Genomic DNA, 14,219 nt, shown 5'->3' with positions numbered 1-14,219 from the left:
AGCAACCCAGCCCATCCTGCAGAGTGGGCAGGGCGTGCCTCCCACATTCATGCCTGTACTGCAGACTTGTGCACATATTACTTTTATTAACCGCAATGCTTGTTTAGAGGAAGGTGATGCAACAGCTACATGGGTATATGCTTCTGAAAAAAGGTGCTCAGAAATCTGTTTGCTGCTCGTGGCTTTTGTTAGCTGCTCAGGTGTAAAAGCATGGGGGAGCAAAAAGTAGTGTATCTTGGTGGAGCAACAGAGGGAGGGAGAACCATCACTGCCACATGATCCCCTGGTCCCTAACCCTGTGCAAGCTCTGGGAAGAACAAAGAATGGTCCTTTTCCTCTGCATCATTTCTTCCCTGTTGCACTTTCCTGCAGGAGTTCTGGCGTAAGCTAACTCAGACCCAATCAACATTAACAAATGGTGGTTCCTCCACTCCTCAGTTAAACACCCTCCCCCTGCAAAGGGCTTTGGGGTAGCAGCAGTTGGGGAGAACTTGCAGGAGTTGTGCAGTCCTGGGACACAGGAGGTGGGGGATGGCCTTGTGTGTCAGTAACTGAGCCATTTTCTTATTCCTTGGAGTGGGGTAACACTGCTTCCTCCCCAGGAAGTGATTGAACAGAATTGTCCAGTCCATGGAAATAACCCATGTAAGGGACCATTTGGTCTTCTATGTTTTATATCTGCAATACCCAACCTCCTCTTGCAAGGTCATAAGTTCCAGCCTTGTGGGTAGGACTTGGTCAGAACCTTTAACAACTACCCATTGTTTTCAAATGCAGCAGCACAGCTAAATCAAATCTAAACCCACAACAAGGGAATGGATTTAAATCAAAGCACAAAATGCCTCTAAATCAGTAATAAGAATTTACAAGATAAAGAGGAATTGGAAAATCCAAATTCAAATGGCCAAGTTGGACCCTCAAAAATTGGTTGAAGGCAGATACTAATGGACCTCTAGCAACAGATTCACGGTTAAACCCCAGTCCATTCGAATCCAGACAGGTCTATTCGTGAGATGCAAGCTGCAGACATGTCAAACCGACACAGCATTTCTTCTAGGACATAATGCAGTACATTGACATTCAAATCAACAGGATTGATATACGCCTCAACTATCTATTGTAAACCATGTGCAAGGTGGAGAGATCAGAGGGCAATTCTTTGAAAGTCCGTTGACAGACGCACCGCACTTCCATAAACAATGGGATAAGAGTGTCAATAATGTAACCTTTCCACCGAACAGCCTCCTGGGAAGCTATTATCCTTATCTCCAACTGGGAATCATTAACCCTACAACTGAAAGTTCATCCTCATGCAGGTTGAAAAGTAGTCAATGGAGCTAGACAATACCCACTTTTCCCACATTCATATATTTAGAGTTCACTTCTCAGATGTCTGAAGCCTAAGGCCTGTGTAAGTTTGAGTGCATGCAGTTGCACGGTGACTCAGTTACTGTTTTTGTCCAGGCCAGGGGGGCTAAGTATCCATTTGTACACACAAAAGCATAATTTGCATTAGCAGTTCTATGGTGATCTGGACTCAGATATGTGTGATCTCCCACTGAGTTTAACGGGAACTATGATCACCCAAGAGCAGAATTTGGTGACAGACAGGACTGGACATTAATATGGATAGAGTCACACTAGCAAGGATGAAAAAACAAACAAACAAGACAAACAATGCTCTCCCCCCTCCACCACCATCACCAAGAGTTTTGGAAGGGCTATAAACTAGAGCTCACAGGACAATGACTATTCCATCTGGTGGAAATTTCCACTGGAACAAAAACTAATCTTGTGAATTGTGTCAAATGCCTGTTTTTGGATTGAAACCGGCATGTGGGCACATATCCATGCAGTCTCTGGTGGTTAGGGCACTGGCCTGGGAGAATCTGCCAGATTCAGAGCATCTCTAACTTACATGCTGACAGCAATGCTGCACAATGGCTTTGGACAGGAAGTAAGGAGTACCACATTCAGTTCTCTCTGCAGAGGAAATTTGAGGTCGACAGTATACAAACCATGAAACAAACAAAACAGCTGGATGGAATCTAGGCAAGGGTGGCCAGTTGCTTTTCAGATAATTCAGCCTTATGAGAAACATATTACAGATTGTCACCTTTCCCGTAACAGGCTGGCAGGACAGGTTTTACAGCACTTCAGGTCAGGTTACCCTGTGCTAATTGGCAGCGGCCCAGGCGGATAGTAAACCTGGTGTTTATAGCACTATTGTGCTATGGAGAGACCTTATTTGGGTTAATCATATGTCTCATTGTGATTAATTTTCATACAGGAAGAAGAATTGTATAACTGTGGCAAGGCGACTCAAGTAGAGTTCATTGGTAACACATGCCCCTCCCCCACCAGACCTTTTACCTGAGGGGAGTGTAGTATCACTTTAAATAGCTAAGAAGTCTTTTCTTGTTGTATGGCCTAATGTGACTTTTCTATCTCTAACAGCTATGATCTTATAGGAGACATGCCCACTAAGATCATCACCCTTGAGTAGCTTGTGTTCATTTGAGAATGCAGACCCTATTAGAGTCCCTTTTGGGGCTTCTAATCCGAGGGAATGAGAACAGCAATTTAAGTGGAAATTGTGGGTAATGCATCACTGAAATAAATACAAAGGTTGTACAAGGTGGCAAAGAATTGGGACCTGACCCAACTCCCATTAAAATAACAGAAAGACTTTAAATGGGACTTTGACAGCTTCCCAGATGGAAAAGTAGCTCTTGCCTTCATATCGTTGCAGGATTTTCTCTTTTGCCCAAGGCTAATGGAAGAAAACAGTGTTCCCCTTCTTTGTTTTCCATCGATAGATCCTTAGGCATCCTCTCTCTCTCCCCATCTCTCCATGATGGATTTAGATGGCAGACTATTATACTTTCTCTACCGTGTGGAACTATAAACATTTAATTCTATCTTTAAAGTCTGAGCCCGACCTTATGATTCTGTCAGGTTTTTCTTGTTCTCTTCTCTCTTAGTTGACAGAGGCTGACTACCCTTTTTATCGTCTGATTTCGAGTCTCCTAAGAAGTGCAATTAAACCAGCGTAAGTCGGCCATTATTATATATTCAGGAAACCTGCTTGAATAGGTAAAGAACATCCTGGCAACTTTGGCCAATAGTTTTTTTTTTAATTTACAACATGCACTTTAGGTTACAGCTACATGGCTTGAGGACAGCTGGCAGTGTAATTGAACTAATAAACTCGCTTATTTGGGGGCTGTCCTTTATCATAAAGATATCATGAGTATTTAGTGTGCACAATGTACAGTGTGACAATGATACAGAACCAGCAGGACGAACAGCAACTATCTGATGTTTAACTGGAAAGCAAGGCATTAAATCTAACCCTACTTTATAAATAATACAAGGCTTCTACCACCTTTCCTAATGTTGAGTAGACCCTTATACTCAGCAACTAATCCCACTGAAGACAACTCACAGGGTAAGATATTTCTTAATATGAGTAAGGATGGCAGAATCTGGCCAATAACAACAATATGGCAAGGACACCACCATAGCAAAAACACCTGTTCCCCATTGCATCTATAAATTTCTTAGCTGAAGATGGACACCAACATTACTGCCATAGACAAAATCAGTAGTAAATGACCCAGGAGAATTCAGTTAACGTAAAGAACATGTTAGGGATTATATAGTACACCTCAGCCAAAATCTAATGCTAAGCCAAGACAAAACAGGTGATTCTATGGCAGGAAATATTACAAAAATATTCCCATATGCTTTCCCGGAGGTCAAACGAGCACCAATTTCTCCCTGGCTATGTAAGAGTACAAACTGTCTTCCACTTTGGAGGAAACCTTCAAACAGGCTCGCCAAGTTCATAATCAGAAGGAAGCTGCCCACAGATTAGGACCCACCAGCTCAAAGCAGCACCAGACACAACACCAGATGCAAAACCTGCCGACATATCTCCACTGCAACAGTGAGTTTCCTGTGTGCGGGCCGAGGTACAGACCCGGCAGGAAGGATTCTGGCCCGTGAGAAGGAGGGCAATCCCACTAATGCAGCTCAGCCCACTGCTCTGTTGGAAGCACTTCCAGGGTAGTTTGTTCTCCATGCTGGTCATCTGACTTCCATTCAGCCTTAGTGTTGAGGATGCCAGCAAGTGTACGAGTTGTGATGGTTGTGATAGTGATCTGGCCACAAAACCTATTCATTTTATTAGCTCAGTGAACAACCTCTAGGAAGTGACCACCACTGACCTAGAGATGAAAGGCTGTGTACCCCATAAAGTGCCTAGCCTCTCTTCCCTGCACTACAAGGGGCCAGCCAGAATGCACAGAGCTTGAGATAAGGCAAAGGAAAGGACCCCAGCTAGACTTAAATTCTCCTTTGTCCTCCCTTGCAACTATAAAGTGGAAGACTCCTCCCATCCTCCCCAACAAGTCCCCTTTCCCCAGTCAGGGCTCATCCCCACAGCTGATCACGTCCCCTTCCCGGTGACATCCCATTTCCTTCCCCCGCATTGCAAGTTCACCTCCAACCCCACCTCTGTCCTACAGGGAATTCCTTTTTCCATGGGTAGTGGTTCTCAGGCTGCACTGTGTCCCTCTGCTGCTATTCTGAGCACCCTTCACCAGAATACACCACAGCAGCCACTGCATTTGAACTCATCTTTGTGCGAACGCTTCCCAAGAGTACCTGACAGCTGGCACACGAGGCATGGAATGAAGCCAGACAGGCAAACGTAGTCGAAAGAGAACTGGGCCCTGCCTCTAGAAAACACAGGTGAGAAAGAGACCTATGGGCCCTCAAATGAGTCTGGTGGAGTCCTAGGACAACTTCTCTTGCTCTGAGTGCAGCCCTCCTGTGCATTAGCAGAGCACAGGACCTGCGTACGCACAGCACCATTTCTAGAGGATTTCTCCCTGCTACTTGCACCCAAGCTGCAAACGTTTGAATGTTTTCTCGATTACTATTATTGCTCAGTGAAAAACAGCCACAAATGAGAGAATGGTGGGACAGAGCCTGCGTCTGGCAAGCGTCCACAGCAGTGGTGAAGTGATAAGTGTCGCTGTTACAGTTTTATTTCCCCTGCAGAGGCTCGTGATGAGACAGGAAAGGGTTGGGTGGGGTGTCAGCTTGAGAACAAATTGCAACTACGTGAGTTGCGAGACTCAAACGCCTGAATTCTCAGAGTGACTGAAAAGGCACCTGATCTCCCCATGCAGCGGATGAGATGCAGTCCCACACTGCACCTGCTGGAATGTGCTGTTACTGAACTCACAGTGGCCTACGCCCTAAAGCAGTTTGCTGTTTCCCCCCTGGCATGACGCACCAGGCAACCATTGTTGTATTTTCCAGAAAACAACATGCCCATTTCAACTGAGTTTTGACCCTAGAAATGAAATATGCGGCGGGAGGTGGGGGGAGGGCTTTGCTACCAAACTGGAGAACTGGGGTTGGGCTCCAGTCCTGGGGCCAAATTCATCTCTGACGTAAGTCCAGTGGCTTCAAAGGCATTACGTCAGGAATGCGTTTGGCTCTCTGGTGCCAAGCTCCGGTGAAGGTAGCACGCTCCGCCCCCAGCACAGGAGGGAGAGCTCAACACGGTAAAGGAGTTACTGTGGGCACAAACTTGGGAGTGGTTCAAGCAGTAGCTGCAGAGACAAGCCCAACCCCAACTGAAGCTGCCCTGCTAGTTTCTGTTACGTAAAACAGCTGTTAGTATGAGGTAAGGACCGGGGAAACCTCCCCTCTGGGGCACTTCTGGGGCCTGCTGCAGAACACCGGCTGCAGCACCCCAGTGGATATGACAGATAAGAAAGGGGAGATGAGATTCAGAGGACGCCACCATCTGAGGCACATTCTGATTACTGTTACATGAGGGCAAATCTGGAGAAACGCCACTGAACTCAACAGATTCACTCCACACTGGCGCTGGTATAAGCGATCAGGACCTGGTTAGACAGTTTGGCAGACATGCTGCTCCAGAATCTCCATCCCACCTGAGCTTTATTTCAAGTAGGAATGGAGTGGTGGGGCTATGGTGGCCATTAGCCACCATTGTTCCTTCCCTTCTGGAATCATCCAGGGCCGATGCAACTTCCAACACAACTTACAGCAGCTTTGTGCCTGCTCTAAGTGGAGCTGACTCGTAACAGTGGCTGTTACACTGGCTCAGAACTGTACCCTCTACAAGGGCTGTCAAGCGATTAAAAAGATTAAAAGCAATTAATTGTGCTGATGAACAAAAATGGAATACTATTTATTAAATATTTATGGATGAAATATATTGATTTCAGTTGCAACACAGAATGTGCCTTATGTGCTAAAGATTCATAGGTCCCTTCATGCTTCAACCACCATCCTAGAGGACATGCATCCATGCTGATGACACTCGTTTAGCATATCTGGCATGTAAATACCTTGCAATGTCGGCTACAAAAGTGCCATGCCAATGCCTGTTCTCACTCTCAGATGACACTGTAAATAAAAAGCAGGCAGCATTATCTCCTGTAAATGTAAACAAGAAGTAGGACTGAGTGGACTTGTAGACTCTAAAGTTTTACATTGTTTGGTTTTTGAGTGCAGTTATGTGACAAAAAAAATCTACATTTGTAAGTTGCACTTTCATAACAAAGAGATTGCACTACAGGACTTATATGAGTTGAACTGAAAAATACTACACCTCTATTCTGATATAACGCGACCCGATATAACACGAATTCAGATATAATGCGGTAAAGCAGTGTGCCGGGGCGGGAGGGGGGCGGGGATGTGCACTCCAGCGGATCAAAGCAAGTTCAATATAACACAGTTTCACCTATAATGCAGTAAGGTTTTTTGGCTCCCCAGGACAGCGTTATATCGGGGCAGAGGTGTATTTGTTTATCCTGTTTACGATGCAAATATTTGCAATAAAAAATAATAATATAAAGTTAATATTGCACACTTTGTATTCTGAGTTGTAATTGAAATCACTATATTTGAAAATGTAGAAAAACATCCAAAAATATTTAATACATTTCAATTGGTATTATACTGTTTAACAGTGCAATTAAAACTGTGATTAATCATGAGTAATTTTTTAATCACAAGTAATTTTTGAGTTAATCATGAGAGTTAACTGTGATTAATCGACAGCCCTACTCTCCACCCACCCCTTCACACCCATCCCTGCTTCCCCCTCCTTGTCCCCCCAACATACCCTGTATGACAGGTGGCTAGGGAGGCAGTGTAGAGCTCTGTGCCAGCAAGGGAATTCCCTTGATACAAAAGTATTCCCCTGAAGGGCTTGATTCTGTTCAGCCCTTCTATGCTGCCAAAACAGCATCACAGATCCACAGTGGAACAGAGTCTGGAATACTGTGTTTTGTCTAACGTAGACAGCAGGCTCCTTGAGGCAGGGAATTGTGTCTATTTTAGGTCAGGATGGTGCCTAGCACACTGCAGAAGGCTTCCAGAATAAACAAACAACAACAAACATGAATAGTTTTTTGAAAAAAAAAATTCCCTTGCAAGTCACCTCTGATAAAGCAAGACGATGAAAACCGATCAATAAACTAACATTAGAAAAGGGGCACAAACAAGGACACTCAATGGTTTCCACTCAGTTTCAATATTGAGTGCACCCACAAACACAAAGCCAGTAAAAGAGATCCAATATTTCTGTCTGGAGTTCAGATCATTGCAAACCTCCATGTGCCTACCACACACCACAGTGCCAGTTAAGAATGTGTGCATATTTCCTGACTGCCCTTTGTTTCTTTCATATAATCAGCTTTATCTTTGAATATAGATATTCTTGCAGATGCTACTGCCCTCTTCAGTTCCAGGAGAGTCATCACAAAAGCATCTTCTCTTAACCACTATTTTTAGTCGCTTATATCTTTCCTTAAGGAAATCCTCTCCTGAGCAGACTCACCTCTTGGTAAGCCCCGAGAAAATTTCTTATTCCTGGAAAATTTGAAGAAAATCCATCCAGCCATTTTTGGAGTTAGCCTAGCATGAAAAATTAAGTTGCGTGATAACCCAGGGTGTCTCTGACCACAATCCATTGCTCTGGCCAGGCGAGGTACGGCCTAACCCAGATGGGATGCTTGTTGGCTGTCCAGACGTATCAAGAAAGCATATATGTCAATTTCAAAAGCTCTCTAGAGTGTCGGCCAGGTCCCTTATTCAGATGTCTACTGACGGGGAGAGCACAACGACTCTTCTCCCGCATGCAGCTCCCATAGGGACTATGCACAATTGCAGCTCTTGTGCTCGAGTGCAGACAGGGCAGCTCCAGGCACCAGCACGCCAAGCGTGTGCCTGGGGTGGCAAGCCGTGGGGGGCACTCTGCCGGTTGCTGCAAGGACGGCAGGCAGGTTGCCTTCTGCGGCTTGCCTGTGGAGGGTCCACTGGTCCCACGGTTTCTGCGGACCTCCTGCAGGCTGCTGCCGAATCCGCTGGACCGGGGACCTCCCGCAGGCAAGGCGCCGAAAGCAGCCTGCCTGCAGTGCTTGGGGTGGCAAAATACCTAGAGTTGCCCCCGAGTGCAGAAGCTGCTTTGGGTACTCCTCATGGCTCGCATAATGTCCTAAAGGGGTGGGGAGGTGACAGAGTCACAGCCTGGCCCCTGGAACAGGAATACTACAGATGGTGGGAGAGGCTGCATGCCATAATGAGGTGTAGAAGGGGGCATGCCCCCCTTCACACACGGATGCTCCAGGAGACATTCCGCCTCCTGCTACTCTGAACCATCCCTTCCTCTGGGTGGCAGCTCATAGGCCCAAGCTAGCTCTTGTATCAACAGGAATACAACAAATTCATATTAGCTCACGGATGATCAGCCAAATCATTCACTACTCCAAGTTCCTTACAGCTTAATACAATTCTCTTATGGGGTCAGCAACAGCAAGGAAGATTGTATTTTGAGCCTAATATTAATCCACTGCACTGATAAATACAGAATTAGAGACATATTGAGCCAAGCTGGAGAAAGCCCACTGGCTTCAGTTTGGCCTATTGCTTCTCTCACATGCCAAAGCCAGCTAACCATGCAGTGACAGAAGGTGACAAACAGGTGTACAGTGTTGGCAATGCAGCCTTAACCACCTTAGTCCTAGTTCTGGGGGAAACAGATGAATTGGTTTCTCTTCTCTCCCTCACTCCACCTGACACGGACAGTCCTGTCATGCTGGTTGTAGCTCTCCAGCTAAGTGGGGTTTGCCAGGCCAAGACCGGGCTGGGAAGCTGCCAAGAAAAACTGAGGTGTGCTGCAGGAAACGGTGTCAGTGACTCAGTAGGTGGCACCAACTTAGTACTGAATCACTGCTCTTATCTCTGGGAGCTGTTGCGCTTCGCTAGCCTGTTAGCTGCCTCTCCTAGCCTCCAGGAGCTGCTCTCTCTGTTCTGCTGTTGAAGGAGGCCTCCAATGACTCCTCCTTTAGCACTCACCTGGCATGATCTCACCTACTCCAACCTGTCTTGACTCTGCTCCGCAGGCAGTGCGATTAGCCTCCCTTTCTCTGATACACACATCATGCACCCAGGCCTGGGGTAAACAGCAATTCTCTGGTTTCTGAGGCACTCTCTTATTTGCTTTGCAGAGAGTAAATGAGTGAGTGACATGTCAGAGTCCATGAAGAATGGCCTTGGGGTGGAGCCACTAGACTAGGATTCAGAAGCACGGGGTTCCGTTTCTGCTACTGACCTAGAACAAGTCACCTCACCTCTCTGAGTCTCAGGTCATCATCTGTAAAGTGGGGATAATCATTCTTCCTTCCTCTGTCTTGTTTAGTTACTCTGGGCTGATACAGCACTAAGCTCAACACTGGGCAAGCTCTGTAGGGGCTACTGTAATTATTCCTGGGGAAATTCTGTGCCACTGCGTGTGCATAATTCATTTGCTGTACATACTTCTTGTGTGTGTGTGCAGAAAATAGCTTCTGCTGGAAAGTTGCAGTTCTGCCTTTTGCCCACCAGAAGGCACTGTGCCTTCTTCACAGCACCTGTAGGGCCAGGTCAGGAGACAGGGGATATGAGGAGACAGGGAGCATGGGGCTGCAGAGGCTGGGTCACAGATAGGAGCTCATAAGGGCTAGTGGGGGAATATACACTGGGGCAGGGGCTAAATGGGAGTGGAGGTGCAGGGCCACATGGGGAGGGAGATGGTTGAGTGGCGGCACAGAGACACAGGGGAACAAGGAGAGGGAGTGCAGGGCCACATGGGAATGGTGGGGAGTGGCTGTGCCACAAGGGGGTGCAAGGACACATGGGGACGGGGCAGTTGTGCCTGACTGAATAGGAGAGGCTAGGGGTCATCCAAGCTCTGCATGGGGGAAGCTCTTTAACAATTCCTCCCTGCACCTGCCCCTCTCCCTAAAAAAACCCTGTTACATACTTTTCCCACCCATACTCAACAACCCTCCAAGTTTAAACCCAGGCTACGTTCCAGCAATTACTTCCCTTTCCCTCAGTTCCTCCATTACCCCCGCCTCCACCAAGCCTTTGTACTGCTTCTGAGGGGTATGGGAAATACGATTCTGTGCTGTAGTTGAAATGAATTGTTACCAAGAGTTCTGTATTAATATGCCTATCAAGGAATCTATTTGTCAAAAAATATTTCCTGAAAATGTTATGTTGTCTGTATTATTACAGACATACTTGCTGACAGGTATTTTGGAATAAAGTACCAAAATAATTGAAACTGGTGTGATTCTATTGTGCTATTTGGACAAATAAAGTATGCAGAATTTTAATTTCGTGGGGCATAATGTTTAATTTTTTGGTGCAGAAATCCCCTGGAGGTATGTAATATACCTAAGAAATGGAAATAGAGTGAATGAGGGGCTACTTAGGAAAGTATTTGGGAGGAGCAACTAGGGCATGGGGCAGGCAGGGGAAGGAGGGGTGACACAATGAGAGGCTGGAAGTTGGGGTTGAACAACACAAAGAAGGGGCGAGAGAGAGAGCGCACACATGGGGAGGGGAGAGGAATGGGAAAGGGAAGAAAAAAGGTTGACTGAAAAGATTCCCTGGAGAAGAAGCCGAGCAGTGCAGCAGAAGAGGAGCAGCAGAGACAGCAGAAGCAGAGGGGATCTCATTCCATTGCAAGATTATTAGAAAAGTGAATGTCAAATATTACAAATAAAATCCATACACCATCCGATGTGATGTAAGCGACAGAAACAGAGTGTTATATGTGTACAAATGCTGGGTGAGAAATATGTTGCGCTTGGAGACAAGTTAATAAAAAGCACCACCATCCCCAACTGAAATGCCTGGCACTTACAAGCACCAGCAGACACTGCTCTCTGTAATTCTATTAAGTTTGGAATTGAAGGAGACTTTGAAAACTAAACAGAGTTCAGGGAAACCCCAGCAGAGGCAGGGAGATTTCTCCAATCTGCCCTGCTAAGCATGACATATCTGTGTCTTGAGAACGGAAGTTTTCTCTTCCCTTTAAGAAAACACCAGATTGCACCATGTCACAAGTATTTCCAGAAGCACGTGCTGGAGGAAGAGAGCCTCCAGCTGCCTTGCAACAACTTTCCCCAGATTACTGAAGATCTCCTATTTTGTTCAAAGAGAGATTGCCCACCTTGTTCAACCTGCCAGGCCAAAGCAACTAAGTGTGTCCAGAGACTTTAAAGAGAGAGTCCTATGAAAGTGTCCTGCCTTTCACAGCGCAGTTCAGTGCTAAATGAAAGTCACAAAAAGCACCAGAAAAACTATTGTAGGCAATAGACCTGAACTGGCCGGAGTAGAGTGACCAGATAGCAAGTGTGAAAAATCGGGATGGGATGGGGGGTAATAGGAGCCCATATTTTAAAAAGCCACAAATATCGGGACTGTCTCTATAAAATCGGGACCTCTGGTCACCTTACCAGAGACATCAAATAATGGGCACTTTTCTCTCTCTAATTTCTATTGATGCAGTCCTTAAAGCCCTAAAAGTCAATACATTTTGCTTAGTGTAAGGACCATGGTATCTGGTTTTACAAATGCACAGTGAGTCTGGCTTTAGAAATGTACCTGTTAATGAGGAATTGTGAACATTGGCTCATGTGTGCGGAGGGAGGCAGCCACAAACTTATGCAGAATTTAAGAGCTTTTTTTTTTTTTTTTTTAAATATAAATGCACATTACTGGCCCTTATGGTCACAAAGACATTCTAATGTGAACTGAGTGTAAATGAGTGATTTCTTGAATCTGTAAACAGCTGGTTCCCATGCTTCTGCTGCTATTCACAGATCTGCCAAGCAACAGCGGAGTGTAACTAATATAAATGATCAATTTTGTTGCCGCTACTCGAAATCCTGGGGAGGGAAGTGGAGAGAGATGCTAGTTTATGTTGCTTATGTTGCTTCTTGAGAAATCACTGAGCAGCAGCAGCAAAGTGGAACACTGGCGTAATTCTACCCTGCACTAGCCTGCCACAGATTAACTGTCCACGAGGACTCTGCTGACATGCATCAACTGTCCCTTAGTGTGCTTTGATTAGTCCCATTTCAAAGAGGACTAGATCAAGCCACACTAAAGAACTGTTGATCATGTCAGCAGTGTCTACGTGAACAGTAAGTCTGTGGCAAGCTAGCGCAGAGTGGATTCACACTCTAGTTTGCTGCAAACTAAAGTTCATTTAGACAAGCCCTAAATGCTTCACAGACTCAAACACAAATCCCCTGACCCTGGGAGGGAATTCTGATTTCTAATACAGTGTGATATGACAAGTAGACATCTGCTTCACCCACACCTGTATCAGCCCAAGGGCTGGGAAGAGAAACAGAAGCTATCAGGCTAATAACGAGCCACCCCAGCCTTCCAATGGACAATGGAAATTAGCTACAGGAACGGTTTGCTAGGAACAACAACAAAAAAACACCTTACACTTGCTGCTCCATAGAAATTCTACCCCCCATCCTGCCCACCACTCCTTTCCCTCTGCCCCCTCTCTTCCCTCAGCCTCCCCCCACTCCCTCTCCTTTCCCATTGCCCTTTTGGCCCCCCTCATACCCTCCCTTTCCTCTGCCCATCCTGCTTCCCTTCCTACCCATCCTTTCCCTCAGCCCCCCAGCTTCCCTTCCTACCCATCCTTTCCCTCTGCTCTCTCGGCCTCCCCTCCCATCACTCTGCCCCTTTGGCTGCCCTCATTCCCTCTCCCTTCCCCCTCTCCTTTCCCTCTGCCCCTTCCCTTCCCTCAGCATCCCCTCCCACCATCCCTTCCCTCTGCTCTCTTTAGTGCTCCTTTGGTCCCCCTGCCATGCCTCCCTTTTCTTTGCCTCCTCAGGTTCCCTTTGCACCTCATCCCTTCCCTCTGCCCCCTCTCCAACTCCTCTGTCCTTCCTCTCTGACCCTTCCCACCCAGCCCCCTCCTTTCTCTCAGCACCCTCTTCTTCCTCGTCGCAGTTCCCCTGTAGGATCAATGGAGGATACAAACTCTGAGCTGAGTCTCAGGTGCATGAGATCTCCTCGGGGCTGCCCCCAGTTGGAATCAAGTCAAAGAAACACTTTACCTGCACATGCATCTCCTCCTTTCAGCATAATCTTTAGGGAGCCACTGTGGCCAACGGGTGGGGGTAGGACAGAGCAGGCAGAGGGGCAGATGCTTAGTCTGGTCCAGGCTGCACCCACAGGTTCACTGCTATTTCCAGATGTGTTTAGGATCCCATTACTTAGCACAGTCCCATTCGGAGGCCGAGTCTTGTCGCTTTTGTTCCCGAGGTGCGAACCACAGGCTGTGAACCCCAACTGGGCTGTTCTTCTCCGCAGTCAAAACAAAGGCTGGTCACTTTCACTTTTCCTTTAGGCAGCATTCTCCAAAAATATAGGTGGGGGAGGGAAGAGCGAGCTGTGGCTGGGGAAAGTGAAAGTGAGGAGGAGGGAGGTGCAGCAACGGCCTAGGATCTAATCCAACCTGGTACACAGAATGTTCCCAGGGATTATTATACTTCACACTGTTCAGACTCGGAGACAGGCAGAATGGGTAGGGGAGGAGAGAAAAGAACCCCAAAGCATATCAGAGGGACAGGATAGGAGGAACTCAAATTCTGTGGGGGTAGAAGACAGTATAATTAGAGTTTCAGGTTTGGTAATAGGAGAAAATCCCTTCTGCTAAGTCAGAGAAATGTTTTCTTGATGGGTTGCATAAAGCCTTTGACCTTATTGATCACCATGCACAATGGCCTGGTTTTGATGCAACTTTGGTATCTCTAGGTTTCCTGTCCTCATGACTGGCTCTCATTTCCAGCCTGGGAAAC

General features: G+C 46.5%; 1 long non-coding RNA gene across 2 annotated transcripts in view; it reads right to left on the bottom strand.

Annotated features, from left to right (window-relative positions):
* LOC115655936 overlaps window positions 1-13,807 on the bottom strand; it is a 74,809-nt gene extending 61,002 nt beyond the window's left edge. Inside the window, exon 1 of one of the 2 annotated variants that reach the window (XR_004001541.1) lies at window positions 13,476-13,807. This is a non-coding gene — a long non-coding RNA (uncharacterized LOC115655936). The remainder of the gene's footprint in view (window positions 1-13,475) is intronic. The other variant, XR_004001540.1, reaches the window with a different exon arrangement.
* Window positions 13,808-14,219: the final 412 nt, after the last annotated feature.

The sequence above is a fragment of the Gopherus evgoodei genome, chromosome 8 (assembly GCF_007399415.2).
Source record: "Gopherus evgoodei ecotype Sinaloan lineage chromosome 8, rGopEvg1_v1.p, whole genome shotgun sequence".
Taxonomy (NCBI): Eukaryota; Metazoa; Chordata; order Testudines; family Testudinidae; genus Gopherus; species Gopherus evgoodei.
The sequence above is the reverse complement of the archived record's forward strand: the minus strand, read 5'-3'. Positions and strand labels throughout refer to the sequence as shown.